This window comes from Erinaceus europaeus, chromosome 16 (genome assembly GCF_950295315.1).
Source record: "Erinaceus europaeus chromosome 16, mEriEur2.1, whole genome shotgun sequence".
NCBI classification, from domain to species: domain Eukaryota; kingdom Metazoa; phylum Chordata; class Mammalia; order Eulipotyphla; family Erinaceidae; genus Erinaceus; species Erinaceus europaeus.
This window is the reverse complement of record NC_080177.1, coordinates 29,236,949-29,261,311: the sequence shown is the minus strand read 5'-3', so window position 1 is coordinate 29,261,311 and position 24,363 is coordinate 29,236,949. Positions and strand designations below refer to the sequence as shown.

Genomic DNA, 24,363 nt, shown 5'->3' with positions numbered 1-24,363 from the left:
ATTTATCATTAAGATATATAAAAATACAAACATATAAAACATAAATCTGTAAGTCCCTGGTCCCCACCTGTAGGAGCTTCAGCAGCAGTGGAATAGTGTTGCAGGTGTCTCTCTTTCCATCTCTCTCTCCCTCTCTCTTTCTGTCTCTATCATAAAACAAAGAGAATGGAAAATAAAATGACCATCTGGAACAATGAAATTACCATGTAGGCACTGAACTCCAGTGAGAACCCTGGTGGCAATATAAATTAAATAACTTTTAATAAAATTGCTTACCTAGACTTTGCACACATTTATATTCTTGTCCTTCACATTTCCTGCCTTTGCCTATTTTATATCTTGTACAATCTGGGAAATGAGGTGATAGAAAAGGCACATTTTCTATTTATTTATTTATTGCGGGGCATTTTATTTCTTATACTATCTGGGAAATGAGGTGATAGGAAAGACATATTTCTAATTAATTAATTAATTGCGGGGCATTTTATATCTGAAATGAGGTGATAGAAAAGACATATTTTCTATTTATTTATTTATTGGGGGGCAAGCTTACTGCCCAGCCTGTGCGAATACATTTGACCTTTGAGGAATTGCCTTAGCTACAGTGCACCACTTCACCTGAGATTATGCCCTTCGCCAGGCTGGGGGTATGAGGAGGATTATCCATCAAGCCACTAATGAAATGGGGGTGTAAATGCTGACCACTGTCGGTCTGGTGTGGAAACTGAAGGGTCTTCTTACTTCCAGAGATCACTGTGGTGCTGGGAGAGGCTGTCAGTTTTGTGTTTGCTTTGCAGCTCAACATCTGCTTAGCTCTGCTTCCTTCCCCATCTCACTGCTTCTTCCTTTTTGAATTCTTTTTTTAAAAAAGTGTTTTTTTTTTTTTCCCTCCAGGGTTATTGCTGGGCTCGGTGCCTGCACCATGAATCCACCGCTCCTGGAGGCTATTTTCCCCCCTTTTGTTGCCCATGTTGTAGCCTCGTTGTGGTTATTATTATTGCCATTGTTGACGCTATTCGTTGTTGGATAGGACAGAGAGAAATGGAGAGAGGAGGGGAAGACAGAGTGGGGGAGAGAAAGATAGACACCTGCAGACCTGCTTCACCGCTTGTGAAGCGACTCCCCTGCAGGTGGGGAGCCGGGGGCTCGAACCGGGATCCTTATGCTGGTCCCTGCGCTTTGCGCCACATGTGCTTAACCCACTGCGCCACCGCCCAACCCCCTAAAAAAGTGTTTTTTAACTTTATCTTATTTGATAGGACACAGAGAAATTGAGGGGAAGAGGGGTAGAGAGGGAGAGAGAGATGGAGAGAGACATGCAGCACTGCTTTACCACTTCTGCAGGTGGGGCCTGGGGGGTTTGAATCTGGTCCTTATGTGTGGTAACGTGCACGTAATCAGCTGCACAATTATGTGACCCTTCTTTCTGAGTTCTGATCTTCATAAAGGTGTTGGCCTTCATTTGGGGGTTCCCATTGAAAACTTTATTCTAAACTGCAAGCACTGCTCAGCCCTGGTTTATGGTCGTGTGAAATTGGGACCTTGAAGTCTCAGGCATGAAAGAAAGTCTTTCGCATAAACATTACGCTGTCTCCCCAGCTATGGTGTTCTCTTGCGAACATGCCTTCTATGCTTCTCAGAAGGCAGATATTCTATAATGTTTTATTGTCTCACAATAATTGTTTCCTCTTACTACTTGCAGTTTTCTAGTTGTATATAAATGAGTTACTTTTGAATCCTATAATTCCTTCATGGAAAGAAATGAAGTTGCCTGTTCTTTTTTGAATATGTTTAATGTGCTGGTGAGGTAAAGTTATTCAGTGTTCAGCTAAGTATGTATTCATTTGAGATTTTCAACATACCTTTACTGAAGACTTAATTGAAGCAGAGGGATGAGGTTCTGCGAATAAGCAAGATGAATGGATGCTGAGGTTCTTAATTACACCTGGCCACCCTCAACCCCTCTACTGGCACTGTGGGATCTTGTTGCTTCTTATAATTAAGTAATTAAGCCCCACAGCCACTCGGATTGTACTAGCACAGATAATTCTATTTCATGAAAGAAGGCAGCCGGAACACTCCCATTTCCTCTGTTGAGTGGCTCCTTCCTTACAAAGGCTTACATACATGTAGGCAGACAGAAAAACTTATTGCCTGTTTATTATTCTTGCCTGAGGGATAGGACTCTGGTTAGTTTTGCACCAAAAGTAAGGTGTGTATTTGAGTAATTGAGATCTGATGCTACTTTCATGTGGGCTTTATGATCTTCGGATAAGTAATGTTTTTTTTTTTTTTAATGGTAACTTGTCTCTTGGGCTTCACAAGAACTAACGTGGTTATGGGCTGAGGGACACAGAACTTTCATGAAGGGTATGGTGACTCACATGCACTATGTATGGGTATGAAAATACTCCTGAAACCGTATAATTTTGTTTAACATGGTTCAACTAGTGTGTGTGTGTGTGTGTGTGTGTGTGTGTGTGTGTGTGTAAAATAAGGAAGAATGGTGACCAAAATTAAACATAGAGAAGATGTTGTAAAAATCCTGCTCTGGAGCTGATCACTCTTTAATCTATGCTGTCTTCTTGCTTCTTGTTCACTTTGAGACTCTTCTCTAAGGGTACTTTGCTTGCTAATGGACTAATTACCTGCTTACTGAATAAATTACTTACTTAAATAAAAAAATAGTAATTGACTGTAATTCCTGTCAAGAAGAATAGACTGCATACCCTATTATTTATTATATAGAATTTTCATCCTGTTCTCCTTTTTTTAATCATAGACATTCATTTCAAGAGATAGGTAGACTAGAGTTGCTTTTTTAAAAAATTATTTTGTTTATTTAAAAAAGGAGACACTAATAAAACCATAGGACAAGAAGGGTACAACTCCACACAATTCCCACCACCAGATCTCCGTATCCCATCCCCTCCCCTCTCCCACCACCAGATCACCATATCCCCTCCCCTCCCCTCCCCTGATAGCTTTCCTATTCTTTATCCCTCTGGGAGTATGGACCCAAGGTCATTGTGGGATGCAGAAGGTAGAAAGAATGTCTGGCTTCTGTAATTCTTCCCTGCTGCACATGGGCGTTGTCTGGTCTATCCGTACTCCCAGCCTGCCTCTCTCTTTCCCTAGTAGGTTGGGGCTCTGGGGAAGCTGAGTTCCAGGACATATTGGTGGGGTTGTTTATCCAGGGAAGTCTGGTTGGCATCATGGTAGCATCTGGAACCTGGTGGCTGAAAAGAGAGTTAACATATAGAGCCAAACAAATTGTTGAGCAATCATGGACCTAAAGGCTGGAATAATGCAGATGAAGTGTTAGGGGGTACTCACTGCAGACTATTGGTGGAGTTGCTTTTAATAATATATGGTGTGTGTGTAGAGTTAGGGTCAAGATGGCCAAATAGAAAGGACCCATGTGTCCTTTTCCCAAACATCAACAGCAAAGTCACAATGACACATAAAAATATGTATAGAAATAGACTTTGGAGGGGAGGGTGGAGGGAGGACACATAATAGTGGTTGTGGATGCAGTGTGGAACTGTATCCTTGCAATCTTATGGCCTTGTAAATTATTATTAAATCAGTAATAAAAGAATGAAATAATAAAAAAGAAAGAGAAGTTGACATGTTCTGGTAGGAGACAAAGGGTCAACATCCAGGCAGAATACAAAAAGACAAAAAGACAGAAAGGAGATAGAACCCCTCCACGTGACAACAAACTGCAATCACTAAAGAACTTAAAGGTGCTTGACTTGAATCTGGCAGGGGAAGCCTTTGCCAAAGTCCAGGCACTTACTCCTACATCTCTACAACAATGCAAAACAGGAAATGAAAAGCAGCAAAAAGGAAGAGGGGGATTTACTAAGGCACTTGCCCTCCCTGAAGAGACTTGCCTGAACTCTGGAAGATGCCATACTGGAATTCAGTTTCCATAACAACAGACTCCAGGGGTGGCTTCCTGGCTCAAAACCCCTTGGAATTTGTGACCCGTGAGACCCTGTGTGAGCAGCACTGTCATCGCCTAGATTGAGGCCCAAGCTAGACATCAGATCTGAATGCCCAACACTTGCAACCCAGAGCTTTTGAATGATATCCAGGTTCAAACATATACACCTGTGCCCAGGTCTTCACAGAGCCTCAAAACCAAGGAGAAGACAGTGTGTACTGTTGGACCAAGGTAGCAACTGAAAGAAAACCTAAAACCTACGGAGCTATGTAAATCTTTTTTCTCTCTCTCTCATTTGTCAAACTGGGACCTTATGTATGTACAATTTTGCTGTTCCAGGCCTCTTTTCTGTTCAGATAGAGAAACAGACATATAGGTACATGCACATGCAGAGAGGGATGGAGGGAGGGAAAGAGAGAGAGAGAACACATCCTTGGAGCTTCCTCTGCTGCCATAGCATTTCCCATGTGGTGCTATGACTTGATCATGGGCTCCACACACAGCAAGGCATGCACTCTGCCAGAATTAAGCTATCTCCCTAACCCAAAGTAAACCTTTTACAAAGGACATCAAAGCTGTGGCCCTAAGGATGCTCACCAAAGTGAACAATTCAATGAAATAAAAACTCGAGAAAGTCAGAGAAAGCACAAGAGAGTGATACCAGAAATTAGAGACACAATAACTGAGCTATGAAAAAAAAAATGCAGTAGAATCCACCAGCAAAAAGACAGAAACCAAAGATCAAAGTGGTAGGCTGCAGAATGAGGAAGAGTGAATTATTAAGAATACCTGCAAAGAAAAGAATAAAAGAACTAAAATAAATATAAGTGAGTTAAGGGGCAAGATGACACAAAGAGGAACAGCATTTGCATTATAGGGGTGCTGGATGGAGAAAAGAAAGTAAAGTAATTATTTTCAAATGTCTTTTTCCTTTTTTTTTCTTCTTTTCCCTTCCCTTCTTTCTTTCTCCACCACTCCTGGTGGTCATTTTATTCCTTCTTCCTTTTTTTTTTTTTTTTTTTTTCATCTCCAGGGTTGTCTGTGCCACTCAGTGCCTGCACTACGAATCCACTGCTCCTGGAGGCCATTTTATTTCCCATTTTGTTGACCTTGTTGTTGCCCTTGTTGTCATTATTATTATTATTATTGTTGCCAGTGATGTCATTGTTGTATAGGACAGAGAGAAATCAATCGAGAGGGGGGAGAGAAAGACACCTGCAGATCTGCTTCGCCGCAGGGGAGCGTGGGTCTCAAACCGGGATTCTTAACACTGGGATTCTTACACCAGTCCTTGCGCTTTGCCACATGCGCTTAACACTCTGCGCTACCGCCTGACCTCGCCTTCTTCCTCTTTTTATTTGATAAGACAGCGTGAAATTGAGGGGAGAGGGTGAGATAGAGGAGGAGAGAGAAACCTGCAGCATTGCTTTGCCACACGTAAAGACGAGGACTGGGGCTTGAACGCTGGTCCATTTGTATCCTCTACTGGGTGTGTCACTGTTCAGCCCTGAATTTACTTTTATTATTTTGCCACCAAGATTGTTGCTGGGGCTCTGTACCTGCTTGATGCCCTCACTCCTAATGGATGTTCCCCCCCAACCCCCAGCCAGAGGGGGGTAAGAAGTAGAGAAGGAGAGAGAGAGGAGAAGGGAGAGGGAATCGGAGAGAGAAAGAAATGCACCACAACTGCTCACGAAGCAGGTACTCTGATGTCATGGCTGGAGACTCAAACATGGGTCCTTGTGCATGATAAAGTATAAACCCTACTGGGTGAGCCATCTCCTAGGCCCTCAGGATTCTTATTTAAATAAATATTAGAATTTGCTCCAAACTCAAGGAGACATACAGCCACTTCCAGGAAGCTGTAAGAATCCCAAACAAGGGGTGGGGCAGTAGCGCATTGGGTTAAGTGCATATGGCGCAAGGACCAGCATAAGGATCCCAGTTCGAGCGCCTGCAGGGGGCTCACCTCACAAGCAGTGAAGCAGGTCTGCAGGTGTCTATATTTCTCTCCCCCCTCTTTGTATTCCCTTCCTCTCTCCATTTCTCTCTGTCCTATCCAACAAGAACTACGTCAATAACAACAATAATAACTACAACAATGATAAAACAACAAAGGCAACAAAAGGGGAAAAAAGGAACCCCAAACAAAATAAATCTAGGCCTAAGTTCACCAAGGCACATAATAATCAATATAGGGAGTCGGGCGGTAGCGCAGCTGACACAAAGCGCAAGGCCAGGTGTGAGGATCCCGGTTTCAGCTCCCGGCTCCCCACCTGCAGGGGAGTCCTTTCACAAGTGTTGAAGCAGGTCTGCAGGTGTCTCTCTTTCTTTTCCCCCTCTCTGTCTTCCCCTCCTCTCTCCATTTCTCTCTGTCCTGTCCAACAACAACAACATCAATTACAACAACAATAATAACTACAATAAAAAAGCAAGGGCAACAAAAAGGAAATAAATAAATATTAAAAAATATTTAAAAAATAATAAAATAGCAAAGATCAAGAAATTCAAAAGCAGCGAGAGAAAAGCAGAGCTGTCTGTAAGTCAGATTATCAGCTGATTGCTACATAGAGATCTAAAGGCCAGAAAGGACTGGCAGATATATTCAAAGTTTTGGATGGAAAAGACATCCACCCAAGGAACGTGAAAATAGTGGATTTACTTTTTTTTTCCCTCTTTCTCTTCAGGGTTATTGCTCAGGCTTGGTGCCTGCACTACAAATCCACAGCTCCTGGAGGCCATTTTCTCCATTTTGTTCTTTTTATTGCTTTGTTGTTGTTATTGCTATTGTTGTTGTTGGATAGGACAGAGAGAAAACAAGAGGAGGGGAAGACAGAGAGGGGAAGAGAAAGACAGACACCTGCAGATCTGCTGCAGGTGAGGAACCAGGGACTCGAACCAGGATCCTAGCAAGGATCCTAGTGGGTCCTTGCATTTCACACCATATGAGCTTAACCCGGTGCACTACTGCCCAGTACACCCCCCGCCCCAATTTACAGAGAGAGATACAGATAGAAAGAGATGGAGAGAAAGAAATATCAGCAGAGAAAGAGAGGAGAGAGACAGAGAGAAATACACAAAGATCAGAGCACTACTCAGCTCTGGCTAATGGTGGTGCTGGGGATTGAACCTAGGAGCTTGAACCTCAGGCTCATTTGAGTCTTTTACATATGCTGTCTCCCCTGCCCCTCTACCAATACATATGTCTTGCCTGCTTTAGCAGAGAAATCTTGAGGGAGAATTGAAAAACTGCTTTTAAAACATCATTTATGTCTTCGTTTTTTGTTAAGCCTTGATTTCTTGTATTTCTTCATGCAATTAGTTTACAGCTGTTGTTTAGATATATATCCAGTGCAGTATGTTCTCTTTTCTGGAAACCCATTCCTACTCACTCACGATTGTGTTCCCAGTGCTGGTACAGTGCTTAGAAAGTAAGAAATAATTCATTCAGTGGTCTGGGAGGTGTCACAGTGGTAAAGCTTTGGACTCTCAAGCATGAGGTCCCGAGTTTGATCCCTGGCAGCACATGTGCCAGAGTGAATGTCTGGTTCTTTCTCTCACTTGTCTTTCTCATAAATAAATAAATAAAAAATCTTAAAAAAAAGAATTCATTCATTCATTCAACAGGTCTCTTCTAGAACTCTTAGTCCTCTATGAGTTTGGTTTATGTTTTTATTTAGCTCAAGCCAGAGTTTTAGAATAAGACTGAGTCAGAAAGATCTCAATTAGCAGTCATATACACAGAATACACACATATAAGGCATATATAATTTGTGTTGGTTGTAGTAGTGCTGACCAAAAAGGAAAAAGCCAGTCACTCTACCTTTGCCCATTTTTAATAGTAAATTAATGTGAGTGTGAAAGCATTTCTGTAGCTGCCACTAAAATTGGCAAATATTTTTCCAACGAAATAGTACATGTTAGAAACAAGCTTCTCATTTTAACAGTCAACATATTTTTGGCCGTTGTTTTTGCTGGCAAACATTTCATATTCAGAGATATTTCTTTTAAAAATCTCAGAGAGACTAGTGTTTGGAACTTTAAAGATAACAAATCCTTCCTGATTGTGGGAAATGCTGTTCAACAGAAGCGTGTGTAAAAATGTGTATATGGTTGTGTTGCTTAAAACTCTTGACCAAAAAAAAAAAATTCTGTTAAAGATCACGGTGAAGGGGCAGGGTGGTAGCCCAGCGGGTTAAGCGCACATGGCACTAAGCGCAAGGACCAGCATAAGGATCCCGGACCCCCAGCTCCCCACCTGCAGGGGAGTCACTTCACAGGCAGTGAAGCAGGTCTGCAGGTGTCTATCTTTCTCTCCCCCCTCTCGGTCTTCCCCTCCTCTCTTGATTTCTCTCTGTCCTGTACAACAACAACAACAGCAATAGTAATAACAACAATAAACAAGAATGGCAACGAAAGGGAAAAATGTAGCCTCCAGGAGCAGTGGATTCGTAGTGCAGGCACTGAAAACCTGGAGGCACCAAAAAAAAAAAAAAATCACGGTGAGACTTTTTTTTTTTTTTTTCCTCCAGGGTTATTGCTGGGCTCGGTGCCTGCACCATGCCACCGCTCCTGGAGGCCATTTTCCCCCCTTTTTGTTGCCCTAGTTGTTGCAGCCTCGTTGCTGTTATCATTGCCATTGTTGACGTTGCTTTGTTGTTGGATAGGACAGAGAGAAATGGAGAGAGGAGGGGAAGAGAAAGATAGACACCTGCAGACCTGCTTCACCGCCTGTGAACCGACTCCCCTGCAGGTGGGGAGCCGGCTGCGCTTTGTGCCACGTGGCTTTGTGCCACGTGCGCTTAACCCACTGCGCCACCGCCCGACCCCCCACGGTGAGACTTTTATTTATGAGAGAGTGACACTAGAGCACTGTTTGGTCCTTTATTTATGAGAGAGTGACACTAGAGCACTGTTTGGTCCTATGTGTTGCTGGGGATTGAATGTATGGTGTCAGGCATGCACACCAGGTAGTCTGCCTTCCTAGCTATTTATTTACCTGTCCATATAGAGAGTTTTCATACATTTCCCCCAAACGTCTTGGTAATTTCTGCTCTCAGTTTTGTAGGATTATGTGTAGCCATTTAACCATAGCTCACCAGCACTAGTTCACCTTTGTAAATATTTATTTTTTTTAATTTTATACATTTATTGGTTTATACATAAGATGAATACTTTTTAAAAGTAAAAAAAAATCATTATTATTTTTTTTTCCTAGCTACTGATAGCTTTCTGGATTTTTTTCTTTTTTGCCTCCAGGGTTATCGTTGGGGCTCGGTGCCTGCACTGCGAATCCACTGCTCCTAGAGGCCATCTTTTCCCATTTTTGTTGTCCTTGTTGTATTTTTTGTTGTTGTCATTGCTGTTGTTGTTGGATAGGGCAGAGAGAAATGGAGAGAGGAGGGGAAGATAGAGAGGGGGAGAGAAAGATAGACACCTGCAGACTTACTTCACCGCCTGTGAAGTGACGCTCCCTACAGGTGGGGAGCTGGAGGCTTGAACCGGGATCCTTATGCTGGTCCGCATGGTTTGTGCCATGTGCGCTTAACCCACTGTGCTACTGCCCAGCTATCATTATTATTATCATTGTTATTATTTTACCAGAACATTGGTCAACCAGCTTTGCAAACTTAAAAAAGATTTTTATTCATTTATTGTCATCAGACAGAAACTGGAGGACTGTTCAGCTTTTATTTATGGTGATACCGGGGGCCTTCTGGAGCCCCAGGCAGGGAAGTCTGGTAGGCAACTACTGTGGTAGTTACCCAGGCTCCTTAGCTTTGTCATTTTTTTCCCCAAAGCTTGCTTTTTTTTAAAAAAAAAAATTACTACCTTTCAGAGAGAATTTCATGTGGCACAATGTGTGTGTGTGTGTGTGTGTGTGTGTGTGTGTGTGTGTGTGTGTGTACGCACGCACATGCTTGGGAGAGAGAAAGATAGACACCTGTACAGGGCCAATGGTATTCTTGGAGTGAGGACCAGAGATAAGTGATCTGTAAGTTGTAGAACTCCTTCTTTGGGGAAAAAGGCCAAATCATACAAAGCCAATGAACTAACAAGCTGATCTAATAATTGTCATTATTATTTCACTATCTGGAACATTTAAATAATCCATATACAAGACAATGATTTTCCCAACTTTTTGATGATGTATGTGATGTGTAAGATGACTGCTTCCTATTTTAGTTGGCTGAAATTTTATGAGCTATTCAACTGTGTTGGCCCTGATATAATGGGAAGGTGGGTTTGGAGAACGGAAAAGACTCTTTTCAGAGTCTGGACTGCTGACCTCTAAGGTAAGAGATGATGGACAGTGAATGAGGAAGAGAGGATGGGAGGAGGAAAAGTATGACTGTATTCATGAAGAGTATGCTCATCAAAAATATATTCTTAATCAAAAATATATGCAAAGAATTTGTGGGAATATATTTTTCTTTTTCCCTTTCTTCTCCCCCCCCTTTATTATTTTTTTTGCCATGATGAATTCTTTGCTCCTGATGACCATTTTTTCTCTTCTTTTGTTTGATAGAACAGAGTGAAAATGAGAGGGAAGGACGTGATAGAAATTGAGAAAGAGAGGGGCCAAGTAGTGGCTCACCCATTTAAGCACACATATCACCATGCACAAGGACCCCGGTTCAAGCCTCCATTCCCCACCCACGGGGAACATTTCATGAGTGGTGAAGCAGGGCTGCAAGTGTCTATCTTCCTCTTCCCCTATCTTCCCTTCCTTCTCAATTTCTCCCTGTCCTGTCAAAATAGAAAAAAAATGGAAAAAGGCCATTGGGAGGAGTAAATTTGTTTTTATTTATTTATTTAAAATATTTATTCCCTTTTGTTGCTCTTGTTTTATTGTTGTAGTTATTATTTTTGTTGTTATTGGATAGGACAGAGAGAAATGGAGAGAGGAGGGGAAGACAGAGAGGGGGAGAGAAAGATAGACACCTGCAGACCTGCTTCACCGCTTGTGAAGTGACTCCCCTGCAGGTGGGGATCCAGGGCTCGAACTGGGATCCTTACATCCATCCTTGGGCTTCGCACCATATGTGTTTAACCCGCTGCACTACCGCCCGACTCCCAGGAGCAGTGAATTTGAAGTGGCTGGCACTGAGCCCCAGCAATAACCCTGGGGGGGAGAGAGAGAGAGAGAGAGAGGGAGAGGCAGGCAGAGACAGGAGAGAGGAGATAGGAGAGAAAGAGAGAGAGGAGAGAGAGATGCCTATAGCACTGCTTCACCTCTTCTGATGCTGTCCTCCTGCAGGTTAGGGCGGGGGACTTTAACCCAGGCCCTTGTACATAGTAATGTGTCAGCTGCGACTCAGAGGAGAGAGAGAGGAGATCCGGAGTGGAGAGGAAACACAATTTTTTATTTTCACAGGCACCTCAGAGTTGGGTGAAAGCGCAGTGGTTCAGACCACGTGGAGGTAGCAGAAATGGCTGCCCCCTGCTACACGGCACCCTTCCGTTCACCGATGTGAAAAACAGGCAAGAGAGAGAGGGGCGGAAGAAGAAGACTTTATAGGGCAAAAACCGGGAGTGACGAGCAGGGACAGGATTGGTTGGGAAGGGCACTTTGAGAATATTGTATTAACTCTCGAGGGAACTGGCACTAGCCTGAGGGGACAACATGGTGGAACAGGTGCTCAGAGAATGTCCCAGCTCTTGTGGGAACTGGCACTAGCCTGAGGGGACATCTGCACAGCAGTAATGTGTGTGGTCTACTGAGTGCACCACTGCCAGGCCCAGGGAATATATTGTTTCTTATGCACAATTGCAACAGGCCCGTATATTAAGGCCCTTAGGGTTTCCTTACTGTCTCCCACATTGCTTTATTCCCAACTGGATGCTCTGTTAACTCATCACTTCTAGGAAAGATTGTCCATCAATTCCAGTCACCATGCAGCAGAGTCTACATGTTAGTTGATTTACGTAAAAGAAAAATAAGGGGCAGGAACAAACAGTACCTGGCTGAAGTGATAGAGGAGGTCACAAAGCCACTCACAGTACTTAAGGAATGCTTCATTTTGCTGTGTGCTAATGAGATCTTTTCCTAAAACTACAATTTCTATGTCTTCAATTGACATGACACTGAGAAATATTAATGCCATTTATTAAAAAAATCATAATCTCTAATTTTCCACTAATACTTGCTTATCTCACCAGTGAGTAACAGTATACCTTTGTTACCTTGGTTTATAATTTCCAGCATGCTGTATGTGTTATCTCATTGTGTTCATAAAGTCATCACAGACTTACTCACTTATTGATACCTTCCTTTACTCCAGAGAACGTCTGAATCAGTGTACAGAGAAACATAAAATTCAGTGGAATAATGCTAGTAAAAAAAGAAGAGATTGTAGTGAAGAAGAAGAAAAAGGGGTCGATGAGTAAAGCAAGGAGGAAAACAATTTGTTATCCCTAGTAATTTATAGTTGCTCGAACTGACTGACACCAGCCAGAAAGAGAAGAGTTTGTTTATAAAAATAAAATAGTTACTAGACCAAGAGAGTAAATGGTCAGGGTCACAGTTTCACATGGTTGGGAGACCTGTGAGAACTTTCCACAGCATGTTCTCATAAAAAGAGCACTGTGACTTATGAACTATACTGAATTCCTGCTTAGCAAGTACAACAGTAGAGTGTTCTCTTGATGGTTTCCTATAATATCCTGCTCGGTAAGGCTTATGGGATTGTACCAGAATACATTTTAATAAAAACAGTTCTCTGAGGGGGTAAAACAATGCAGTCTGGGTACATAGCTTCCTGATGGCTGGACAAGATCCAAGCACAACATCCAGGAATGGGTGGACTCTTAAGTCTTGAGTATTCCATGAATATTATTTCTTGTTATCCAGTATTTTTAATGTGCACCAAAGAGCTTTAGGTTAGATTTGTTGGCAAGTATCTGAAAGTCAGTGAGTTGGCTCAGACAAAATCATTATCCTCATTTTACAGATGAAGGAATGGAGAAGATGATGATTATTCAAGGCCATGTGGTAAAGGGCAGGCCTGGGACTAAAGCCACATTCTTCTGATTCTAAGTCTAGCTAGAGCTCCTTCAGCTAGTCTCTTTCTGCTCTGAGTAAATTCTATTACAATTTTAAAGTGTTAAGAATGAAAAATTGGGTGGGGGATAGGTGGTGACACCCCTGGCTGAGCGCACATGTTACAACATAAAGATCTGGGTTCAGTCCCCAGCCCCCATTTACAGGGGGAAAGCTTCAGGGGCAGTGAAGCAGAGCTGTAGGTGTCATCTCTTTCCTTCTCTATCTTTCCCTTCCTTCTCAGTTTCTCTCTATCTAGAAAATAAGAAAATAAATATTATTTAAAAAAAGAATGAAATTCATAGTTTTTAAAATAACTGACATTGGATGACAATATTATAAAACCATAGAAATATAGGATGTGTACTTCTTCCCATACCCACCACCACAGTTCACCCATCACAGTGGAGAGGAGAGGGGGCCTTTCACTTTTCCTTCCTCCTCTCCTCCCCCTTTCCTCTGATAATCACTATAATTTTTTAGTGTCTGAGAGTTTTCTTATTTCTTTTGCAAGTTTGCTTGTTTTAGTAATTTATATTCCTCCTCTGACTGAAACTGTAATTGTCTTTCACGTCCATACTTATTTTCCTAGTTATAAACTCCTCAGGTTTCATCCATTTTGTCATCCAAGATGGTATGACACCATCTTTTTACACAACAGAGTAGTATTCCATTGAGGGTATATCCAGTGTCACCTGTTGATGGATATTTAGGTTGTCTCTATCTTTTGACTGGTGTGGACATAGGAGTGCATATATCCTTTCAGATTAGTGTTTTCATATCTTTCAGATAATGCCTAGGAGTGATATTGTGGAATCATAAGGTATTTCCTTTTTTGTTTGTCATTGCTGGGAGCTCACTGTCCTTGGTTTAGAGAAAGGGAGAGACAAGAGAGAGCAAGAGATAGATTTCATGGCCCCACCAGTGATATGGGGTCTGGAGGCTTGAATCTCGCATATGGTGAAGCACTCACCTTCACACGTGTGCTGTCTTCACTTATTTCTGCAGGGCTTGATGCTTACATGATTCTATTACTTCCATTGAGCTCCTTTTTCTTTTCTTTTTATTTATTTATTTTCCCTTTTCTTGCCCTTGTTTTTTTTTATTGTTGTTGTAGTTATTGTTGTAGTTATTGATGTCATCGTTGTTGGATAGGACAGAGAGAAATGGAGAGAGGAGGGGAAGACAGAGGGGGAGAGAAAGATAGACACCTGCAGACCTGCTTCACCGCCTGTGAAGCAATTCCCCTGCAGGTGGGGAGCTGGGGGCTTGAACCGGGTTTCTTTTTTTTTAATTTTTTAATTTTATTTATTCCCTTTTGTTGCCCTTGTTGTTTTATTGTTGTAGTTATTGTTGTTGTTATCGTTGTTGGATAGGACAGGGAGAAATGGAGAGAGGAGGGGAAGACAGAGAGGAGGAGAGAAAGACAGACACCTGCAGACCTGCTTCACCGCCTGTGAAGTGACTCCCCTGCAGGTGGGGAGCCGGGGTTCGAACCGGGATCCTCATGCCGGTCCTTGTGCTTTGTGCCACCTGCGCTTAACCTGCTGCGCTACAGCCCGACTCCCTTGAACCGGGATTCTTAAGCCAGTCCTTGCACTTTGCATCACGTGTACTTAACCCGCTGTGCTACCGCCCAACTCCCTCCCTTTAAAAAAAATAATTTTATTAAATATTTATTTATTTATTCATTCCCTTTGTTGCCCTTGTTTTGTTGTTGTAGTTATTATTGTTGTTGTTATTGATGTTGTTGTTGGGTAGGACAGAGAGAAATGGAGAGGGGGGAATACAGAGAGGGGGAGAGAAAGATAGACACCTGCAGACCTGCTTCACTGCTTGTGAGGTGACCCTACTGCAGGTGGGGAATCGGGGGCTCGAACCGGGATTCTTAATACTGGTCTTGCGCTTTCTGCCACCTGTGCTTAACCTGCTGTGCTGCTGCCCGACTCCCCCCCCCCTTTTTTTTTTAAATAAAACCTCCTTTTCTGCAGCTAGATAGTGAGAGGTAGAGAGAGGAGAAACACCACAGCACTATTCCACCATTGTGTATTTTCCCCTTCCATGGTGCTTTCATGGAGTGGCCAGGGGTTTGAACCCAGATCTTCCCACATGTCAAAGGGTACATAATTAGTCGAGCTATCTCCCAGCTACTTATTGTTATTTTTTAAATTGTGGAGTTAGTGGTTTACTGTTGTAATTAAAATAAAAGGACATGGCTGTGGTGTGTCTGGACTTGGCTGGCTCGAGACTGAGTGGGTTTAAACAATCAAAACTTTACTATGGTGGTTCAGTAGTGTAGGACTTAATATATTAGGTACCACAAAATAAGAAATTATAGACATGGGTAAATAAGCCAGTCTCATAAGCCCATGAATTAGTTAACAAAAGCCCGGTCCCATGAGATGAACAATTACCAGTAGAGGTATAGGTTACTCATGATTGTAGAGGAGTCTTACAGTTCACCGGCTAGCTGAGTCACATGTGTTCAGTTCCCAGGGCAGGCAGCCATGGTGGGCACTTAGAGCTCCCTCAGCCAGGATGCATCTGAGCAGGAGAAGAAGCCAGAGCCAAAAGGGCTGGACTTCCAGCTGCCTGTGCTTAAGTCTGTTTGGATCCACCTACAGGCATTTGTGATGGTCATTGTCTGCTCTGTCACCAGGCTGATGTCAGCCGTGTGCTGTATCCTTCCTCTCGTCGGCCAGCATACTGCATCACAACAGGTTACAGCATAGCCTTTAACACATAGGCACAGCCTCTCATCTCCCTTTGCCTGGTGTCCAGGAGACACAGCAGGCCCCCAATGACTCTTCCTCTTGTTTCTTTCCCTCACTCTACAGAGCCCATTCTTTTGTTGTAATACACCACACCCAGTCTAAGTTTCACTTTATATTTTCCCTTACTGTTCTTTGTTCTTAAGTTCCACCTATAATTGGGATCATTCAGTATTGGTCGTTCTCTTTCTGGCATCTCTCACTCAACATGATGCCTTTGAGTTCTGACCATGCTATCGCAAAGGAGATGATGTCATCATTTTTAACAGTTGCATAGTACTCCATTGTGTATGTATACCACAACTTCCTTAACCATTCATCTGTTGTTGGGCATCTGTGTTGTTTCCAAGTTTGGGCTCTTACAAACTGTGCTGATATGGTCATTGGTGTGCATAGGTCTTTTCAGCTTGGTGTTTTTTCTTTACTTGGGTAGATCCCAAGGAGAGGTCTATTTTAGGCATGTTCCTAAAAGCACACAACTATGGTAGTTTTGCTTGAGTTTAATAGCAAAACTAATAGTTTGATAGCTAGCCTGAAGCTGGGTAAGAATATTGTCTGAGAAAAGGTGTTAGAGTAGAGAAAAGGCTAGAAAGTTGGATTAGGGCAAAGAGTAGGTCCCATTCTTGAAAAAATTCTGTGGATAATATTATTTACTCCTTCCACCTGATCCATGGCCAACATATGTTTTATATTTAGTACAAGAGCCTGGTGACTCTTGGTTCTTTGTGAGGTTGTAACCTCAGTTTGCAGCGTGTTCTGAAGTTGCTACATTTTTATTTTCCAAGGCTATTATCAATAGTAAGGGTTGACTTTTTTTAACTTATAAAATTTATTTATTTATTTATTACTAGAGAGAGGCAGAGAGAAATTGAGAGGGGAGGGCGAGATAGGGGAAGAGACAAAGAGATACCTGCAGCCCTGCTTTGCCACTCAGGAAGCTTTCCCACTGCAGGTATGGACCAGGGCTTGAACTTGGGGCCTTGTGCACTGTAATGTGAGCACTTAACCAGGGTTGATTTATGGCATTTTTTTGTGTTGGTTGTTAGGAAAACAAAATGCCTGAAATAGAATATTAGAGTGTACTTAATAAATCACTGGATCTGAGAGTTTATATGGACTACTTAAATGATGATAAAAAGATAGATAGGAAAAGTCAATGCAGAAATGATGAAGAAACTTGACTGTGAAAGTGTCACCAGCTTACTTCTGTGAGGTTGTTAAGATCAAAGTAACTGTCAGTTGCTAAAGATAGCTCTGTAACTTAACTTATAACTGCTGCAGTCCTTTAGCATTCCTCTGAAGATCACAAATAATAGAGTGTGGCTAAAGAAGAGAAAAAGAACAAGAGAGGCACTGGAGGGAAAACACTGACATTTAAATCACTCTGTTATAGAATTACCTGAGTATTCACTTGATCAGTCTTAGAAGTTAGATGAATGCCCCTTTCTCCTGTTGACAGTGATTTCTTCCTAAGGCTTTCCTACTCACAATGCTTATAAAGAAACTACTTAGAAATGAAACAGCCAGTAAGAGAACAATTGAGCTGCCAAAAAGACTTTTAGGAGTCTTTTCTATAAATATCTGACAAACTCAGGAGAAATGTTCTGTTGTATCATTTGTGTGAAAAGAGGTCCGTCCCCCCCCCCACTATGGAGATACATAGATACAGATCCCGTAGCACGTGGATTGAAGAATCAAACCTGATCTTCACAGTATTTTGTTCCTCATTTTTTTGCATTTTGTTAATATTTTAAATTATTAACAAAATGCATAATATTTTCCTTTTTATTTAAAATATTTATTTATTCCCTTTTGTTGCCCTTGCTTTTTTATTATTGTTGTTATTGATGTTATTGTTGGAAAGGACAGAGAGAAATGGAGAGAGGAGGGAAAGACCGAGAGGGGGAGAGAAAGACATCTGCAGACCTGCTTCACCGCTTGTGAAGCGACTCCCTGCAGGTGGGGAGCCACGGGCTCCAACCGGGATGCTTATGCTGGTCCTGTGCTTAACCCACTGCACTACCACCTAACTCCTGCAAAATCTTCCCTTCCCTTCCCTTCCCTTCCCTTCCCTTCCCTTCCCTTCCCTTCCCTTCCCTTCCCTTCCCTTCCCTTCCCTTCCCTTCCCTTCCCTTCCCTTCCCTTCCCTTCCCTTCCCTTCCCTTCCCTTCCCTTCCCTTCCCTTCCCTTCCCTTCCCTTCCCTTCCCTTCCCTTCCCTTCCCTTCCCTTCCCTTCCACCCCTCCTCTCCCCCCTCCCCTCCCCTCCCCTCCCCTCCCCTCTCCTCTCCTCTCCTCTCCTTTCCTTTCCGCCTCCAGGGTTATTGCTGGGGCTCTGTGTCTGCACTACCAATCCACTGCTCCTGGAGGCTATTTTTTTCCCCTTTTGTTGCCCTTGTTTTTTAAATCATTGCTATGGTTATTATTATATTGTTATCAATGTCGTTGTTGTTGGATAGGACAGAGAGAAATGGAGAAAGGGAAGACAGAGAGGAGAGAGAAAGACACCTGCAGACCTGCTTCATCGCTTATGAAGTGACAACCCCCTGCAGGTGGGGAGCCCGGGCTCGAACTGGGATCCTTACACCAGTCCTTGCCTGTCGCACCATGTGTGCCTAACCCGCTGCGCTATCACCCGACCCCTGCAAAATATTTTCTTATTGTATCAGAAATATGCATTCATCATTTGATTTGTTTTTTTAATTCAGGTCAGCAGAAAGAAGAAAATTAAAGCCACCCACAATTCCATTCATTAGAAACAATTTCTATTCAGCTTTCAGTTTTGAGTTAAAAAACAAAATCTAGGTGGGGGTATAGCATAATGGTTATGCAAAGAGACTTTCTTTCTTTCTTTCTTTCTTTCTTTTTTAAAAAGTATTTTATTTATTTTTGAGAGAGATGCAGAGAGAGAAAGACACAGAGAAACACCAAAGCACTGCTCAGCTCTGGCTTATGGTGGTGCAGGGCATTGAACCTGGAACTTCAAAGCCTCAGGCATGACAGTCTGCAGAGAGACTCATGCCTGAGGCTCTCAAGTCCCAGGTTCAGTCCCCCACATTGCCATAAGCCAGAGCTGAGCAGTGCTCTGGTAAAAAAAAACAAAAAAAAAAAACAAAAAAACTAATCATAATAGTTTGAAAGGAAATCCTAAGATTCTTATAAAAAAGAAAAATTCCCTGGTGTTTTGAGGTCTTAGAAAGTTACCAGAGGCACATTTAGATTTCATAAGCAAATCTCAATCCTTTCAAAGTAGCTCATGCCATTTATAAGAGAGTGAATATTAATTTGCATGAATTTAAAACATGTTATTCTACATGATTACACTTGCTCTTAGACTCATTAATGCTGTTACACTGTTTCTTTGTTCTTTGTCACTACATAATGCTACTGCATTACCAGTCTTTGGTTTTGCACCTGAATGTGAGCCATTATTCACTTGAAAAACAAAAAACAACTGTTTCTGTGTGTAGCAGAGGGGTTCGGGGTCGGGAGGAGACCCCAGAACATCACTTCTCCATTTGTGATGGCTGAATTTTGGCTTTGTCCTTGCTGTTATGCGGTGCTTGTGTTGGAGATCAACCTAGGACCTAACAGATACAACTGCACACTCTATTGCTGAGAGCCAGCTTCCCAACCCCATTATTAAATTTTCACAATGGTTTTGTTCACTTTTATCCTAAACCCTGGATTTGTTGCATAATTGTGTGTAACTCTTAATTATTTTTGTTAATGTTAATTTACAATGGGTGTAATCTCAAACCTCTTCATGATGTGTGTTATCACACCAAAATATCAATAACTCTCTACCAAAATCTGTCTTTTATAAGTCTGTCTTCCTCCTCCTTCTTACCTGACCTTAGTGAGTCTAAAGGTTTGTTTTCATTTGCCTTTGTCTATTCTTCTGATTTTCCTCTCTTTATGTTTCCCTATGCCAGTTCTTGCACTTCATGCCACGTGCGCTTAACCCACTGCGCTACCACCCAACTCCCTACGTTTCCCTTATAAGTGAAATCATTCAGCAGTTCTCCTCTTTCTGAGTTATTTTGCTTGGCATGATCCTTGCCAGTTCCACCCATGTTGTAGCAAAGGGAAAGATTTCATCTTTTCTTACTACAGAAGAGAATTCTATTGTGTATCTATTCCACAACTTTGTTTATTCCCTTTTGTTGCCCATGTTTTTTTTTTTTTTATTGTTGTAGTTATTATTGATGTCGTTGTTGTTGGATAGGACAGAGAGAAATGGAGAGAGGAGGGGAAGACAGAGGGGGAAAGAAAGATAAGACGCCTGCAGACCTGCTTCACCACTTGTGAAGTGACTCCTCTGCAGGTGGGGAAACAGGGGCTCGAACTGGGATCCTTATGCCGGTTCTTGCACTTTGTGCCAACTGTGCTTAACCCGCTGCGCTTAACCCGCTGCGCTACTGCCTGATTCCCTATTCCACAACTTCTTAATTCACCCTTCTAGCATTGGACACTTAGTTTGTTTAAACATCTTTAAACATCTTGGATATTGTTAATGGTGTTGCGGTCAACTTTAATGTGCATGTATCTTTTAAAATGGGTCCTTTTGTGTTAGGGTAGATACTATGGAGTAGTGTTGCTGGATCATATGTCAGTTCTATTTTTAATTTTTTTGAGAAACGTTTGTACTGTTTTTCATAGAGGATGAACCAATTGATATTCCTATGAGTAATGTGGAAGGGTTCTTTTATCTTGATATCCTTGATAGCACTTGTTATTTCTGGCCTTTTAGATGTAAACCATTGTCACAGCTGTGAGATGGTATCTCATTGTTGCTTTTATTTGAATTTCCCTAGTAGTGACAATGAATATTTTTTGTTGTTGTTGCCCTTGTTGTTTCATCATTGTTGTAGTTATTATTACTATTGTTGATACTGATGTCGTCGTCGTTCTTGGATAGGACAGAGAGAAATGGAGAGAGGAGGGGAAGACAGAGAGGGGAGAGAAAGACAGACACCTGTAGACCTGCTTCCCCGCCTGTGAAGCGACTGAGTCCTCTGCAGGTGGAGATCCTTGCGCCTGTCCTTGCACTTTGTGCCATGTGCGCTTAACCCGCTGTGCTACTGTCGCACCCCCACAGTGAATATTTTTTATGTGCCTATTGTCACCTTTATGTCTTTGCTAAAATGTCTAATCACTTCTTAATACTTCTTTTTGAGGGACTTGATTTTTTTTAAATTAGTGATTTAATATTGATTTACAAAATTATGAGACAACAGAGGTATAATTTTACACTGTTCCCACCACTAGAGTTCTGTGTCCCCATTCTCTCCATTGGAAACTGCAATAGTTCTTCACAGATATGGGTTGACTGTTATTTCTTTCTTTTTTGTATATCAAGGATATATGTATATTTTAAATTTCTTTATGAGGGGGTTAATGTTTTAATTTATTGGTGTTGACTAACAGTAAATACAGTAGTTTGTATATGCATAACATTTCCCAGTTTTCCAATAACAATATAACCCCCACTTGGTCCTCTGCTATCATGTTCCAGAATTGACTATTATTTCTGTAACTATCTATTTTATGTATATTTGCCCATTTTCCCCCTATGGTTCTGCCTTCTGCTTTCCCTTCCTTTTTTTTTTTTTTGCCTCCTGGATTATTGCTAAGGCTTAGTGCCTGCACTACGAATACATTGCTCCTGGAGGCCATTGTTCCTTTTTTTTTTAATTGGATAGTAAAGAGAGAAATTGAGAGTGGAGGGGGAGAGGGGGATACCTGCAGACTTGCAGACTGCTTCACTATTTGTGAAGTGACCTCCTACAGGTGGGGAGCAGGGGTTTGAACCGGGATCCTTGTGCTGGTCCTTACACTTGGTGCTGTGAGTGCTTTACCTGTGTGCGCCACACTACCTGACTCACCCCCCCACCCCTGCCTCCCTTCCTTTCTAAGTCACACCTACCTATACCTATTGCTACATCTGTATGTCCTTCCTTTTCCCCTCTTCTCTCTCTGGGTCTTGGGGTTTTGATGGAATTGGAGTTCATACCCTTTGGTCATCTTCCCCTAACATTGCTACCTCTCTGAGGGTATGGACCCACATTCTTTTTTTTGGGGGGGGGTTTAGAACGTGGGGATTTTGGCTTCTGTTATTTCTTCTCTGCTGGACATGGGCATTGCCAGATTGATCCATACCCCCAGCCTATTTTTTTTTTTCAAAAGACTTATTTATTTATTCCCTTTTGTTGCCCTTATTGTTTTATTGTTGTAGTTTATTATTGATGTCATTGTTGTTTGTAGGGTCTGGCCTCAAGCTAGGGAGGGAATATATCTAGGATTTTAGTAGGGTCTAAGTTATCCTTAAGTTTAACTGCATTTACTTGTTTGATGATTCTGATAAAAGTTGTCATAGGGACAGTAATTGTTCTTTAGTTCATTTGTCAGTACATCTCTTGGCCAATTGTATACATTGTTTTTTCTAAAGCTCATCAAGGTTGACAATAATGCTGGTGCTGTTAGAATAGATTAGGAGATATGTCTAACTTACTTTTTTTGTGTGTAGTTATTTGAATAGATGGAGTGATTGAGGGAAGTGAAGTAGGGGTATGAGAGGAGGCTGCATAGGCCTAAGTAGTAAATATGGTACCTTTTTTAGGCCTTTCTACTTGCTTTCTGAGATTATTAGGTCTAAGTCTAATAAGTCTTTAAGGAATATAGTTTCCCCTAATTTATTGATACATGCTTGCACTGATTTAGGGAACTGATATTTTTGTTGTTGAGTTTTATGAGCTCTTTACATATTAGCCTATTGGCAGACACATGTTGTGTGAACATTTTTCTGCCATTCAGTAGGATATCTTTTAGTTGTGCAGAAATTCTTTAGTTTGGTGTAATCCCACTTGATTACTCTTGTTTTTGTTTTCCTTGCTTTTTGAGTCAAGTCACTAAAGACATCTCTGGAGGCAATATTATGGAGTGTTTTGCCTATATCTTCTTTGGCGTATTTTAGAAAAAGAAATGTGGAGCTAGAGTGGGTTGATAACCCTTGTGACTCAAGTAGCATTTTGCTCAAGCCCTCATTCCTCTCCTGGCTCTCCTTTTCTGTACTCTTTCTAGTTTTTCACTACAGCTCTCAAAGCTTCTTATTTCAATTCTCAAAGTTTTTCTTCTTGACTCTGTTCTAGTTTGAAAAGTTTGGCCCTATTTGACAAGCAAATTTCTCTCTGGAGGTGTCAGTCATTTCTCACCAAAACCAATTGTGCTGGGAATGTCAGAATTTATTTTTAGTTAGATCCCCATTATATGTGTAGTGCGTTCTGACAAATAATTGTAATTCAGACAGTATATAGGCCAGTAAACTAGTCTAATCCTTCCAGTTGATTCAGTTTGGTTTTTACTTTGGATGATCATTTTTTAAGATACTCAGGAAATTCTTCATATAGTATTATTACGAGGTTTGCTAATAACTTTTCAGTATTAAAAAGAGAAATGTTATAGACAGATCATCATTTTAATATCTAGCCCTTTTTGCCAGTACTGTTTTTCTCTCTACATTTCACACACCTATTTTTAGCACAAGAGCATTTCTTTCCTCCATTTTTGTTACACTTGTTGTTAATATTGTTGTCATTGCTGGACAGGACAGAGAGAAATCGAGAGAGAGAGAGAGAGAGGGAAGGGAGAAACAGAGGGGGAGAGAAAGATAGACACCTGCAGACCTGCTTCACCGCTTGTGAAGCGACCACCCCTTGTGAAGCGACCACCCCTGAAGGTGGGGAGCGGGCTGAAACCGGGATCCTTAAGCAGGTCCTTGCACTTCGTGCTATGTGTGCTTAACCTGCTGTGCTACTGCTCAGCCCCCAGAACATTTATTTAAATTTTTTTAAATTTTTAAAATTTAATTTAAGTATCTTTATTTATTGTATAGAGACAGCCAGAAATCAAGAGGGAAGAGGGAGATAGAGAGGGATAGAGTCAAAGAGACACCTGCAACATTGCTTCACTACTTGCAATGCTTTCCCTCTGCAGGTGGGGACTGGGGGCTGTGAACCAGGCCCTTGTGCATTGTAGCATGTGCCTTCTCGTTTGAATCCAAATCAAGATATTGCCCTGCGACTTAGTCATGCTATTTGATGTGTGGCAGAAATCCAAAAGAACTAGTACTGCAGATTCTACAATAGTGGTGAAAAGGAAAGCTAGCCAATTAAGATTTCGTAACTCTAGAGAAAATAAAGTTGAAACAAATTGACATTTGTACTATCTGGGAATATTTTACCATTAACCTCAGTCTGCAAGGGTTATATAAATATATATATTTCTATTCAATATGTCTTTTCCTGCATTAAAAAAAATTTGCTATTTGCTAGAAATAGTAAGACCTGAGTCTGCATAGTTTGCAAAGTGAAACAAAAAAAAAAAAAAAGAAAGAAAAGAAAAAACCAAGAAACTACAAAAAATGTTTTAAGGGGGCCAAGTAGAGGTGCACCCAGTTAAACACACATACTACACTAAACGCAAAAACCCATTCAAGAATCCAGGTTCAAGCCCCAGGCTCTCCACCTGCAGGGAGTATGCTTCACAAGCAGTGAAGGATGGCCTTCCCTGAATAGAGACGGACTGGTCTTCGGTAGAG

At 41.7% G+C, this 24,363-nt stretch overlaps 1 protein-coding gene across 12 annotated transcripts in view; it reads left to right on the top strand.

The window, feature by feature from the left end:
* SYNE2 (spectrin repeat containing nuclear envelope protein 2) overlaps positions 1-24,363 on the top strand; it is a 429,917-nt gene that overhangs the window by 36,578 nt on the left and 368,976 nt on the right. The gene's annotated exons all lie outside the window — the stretch shown is intronic.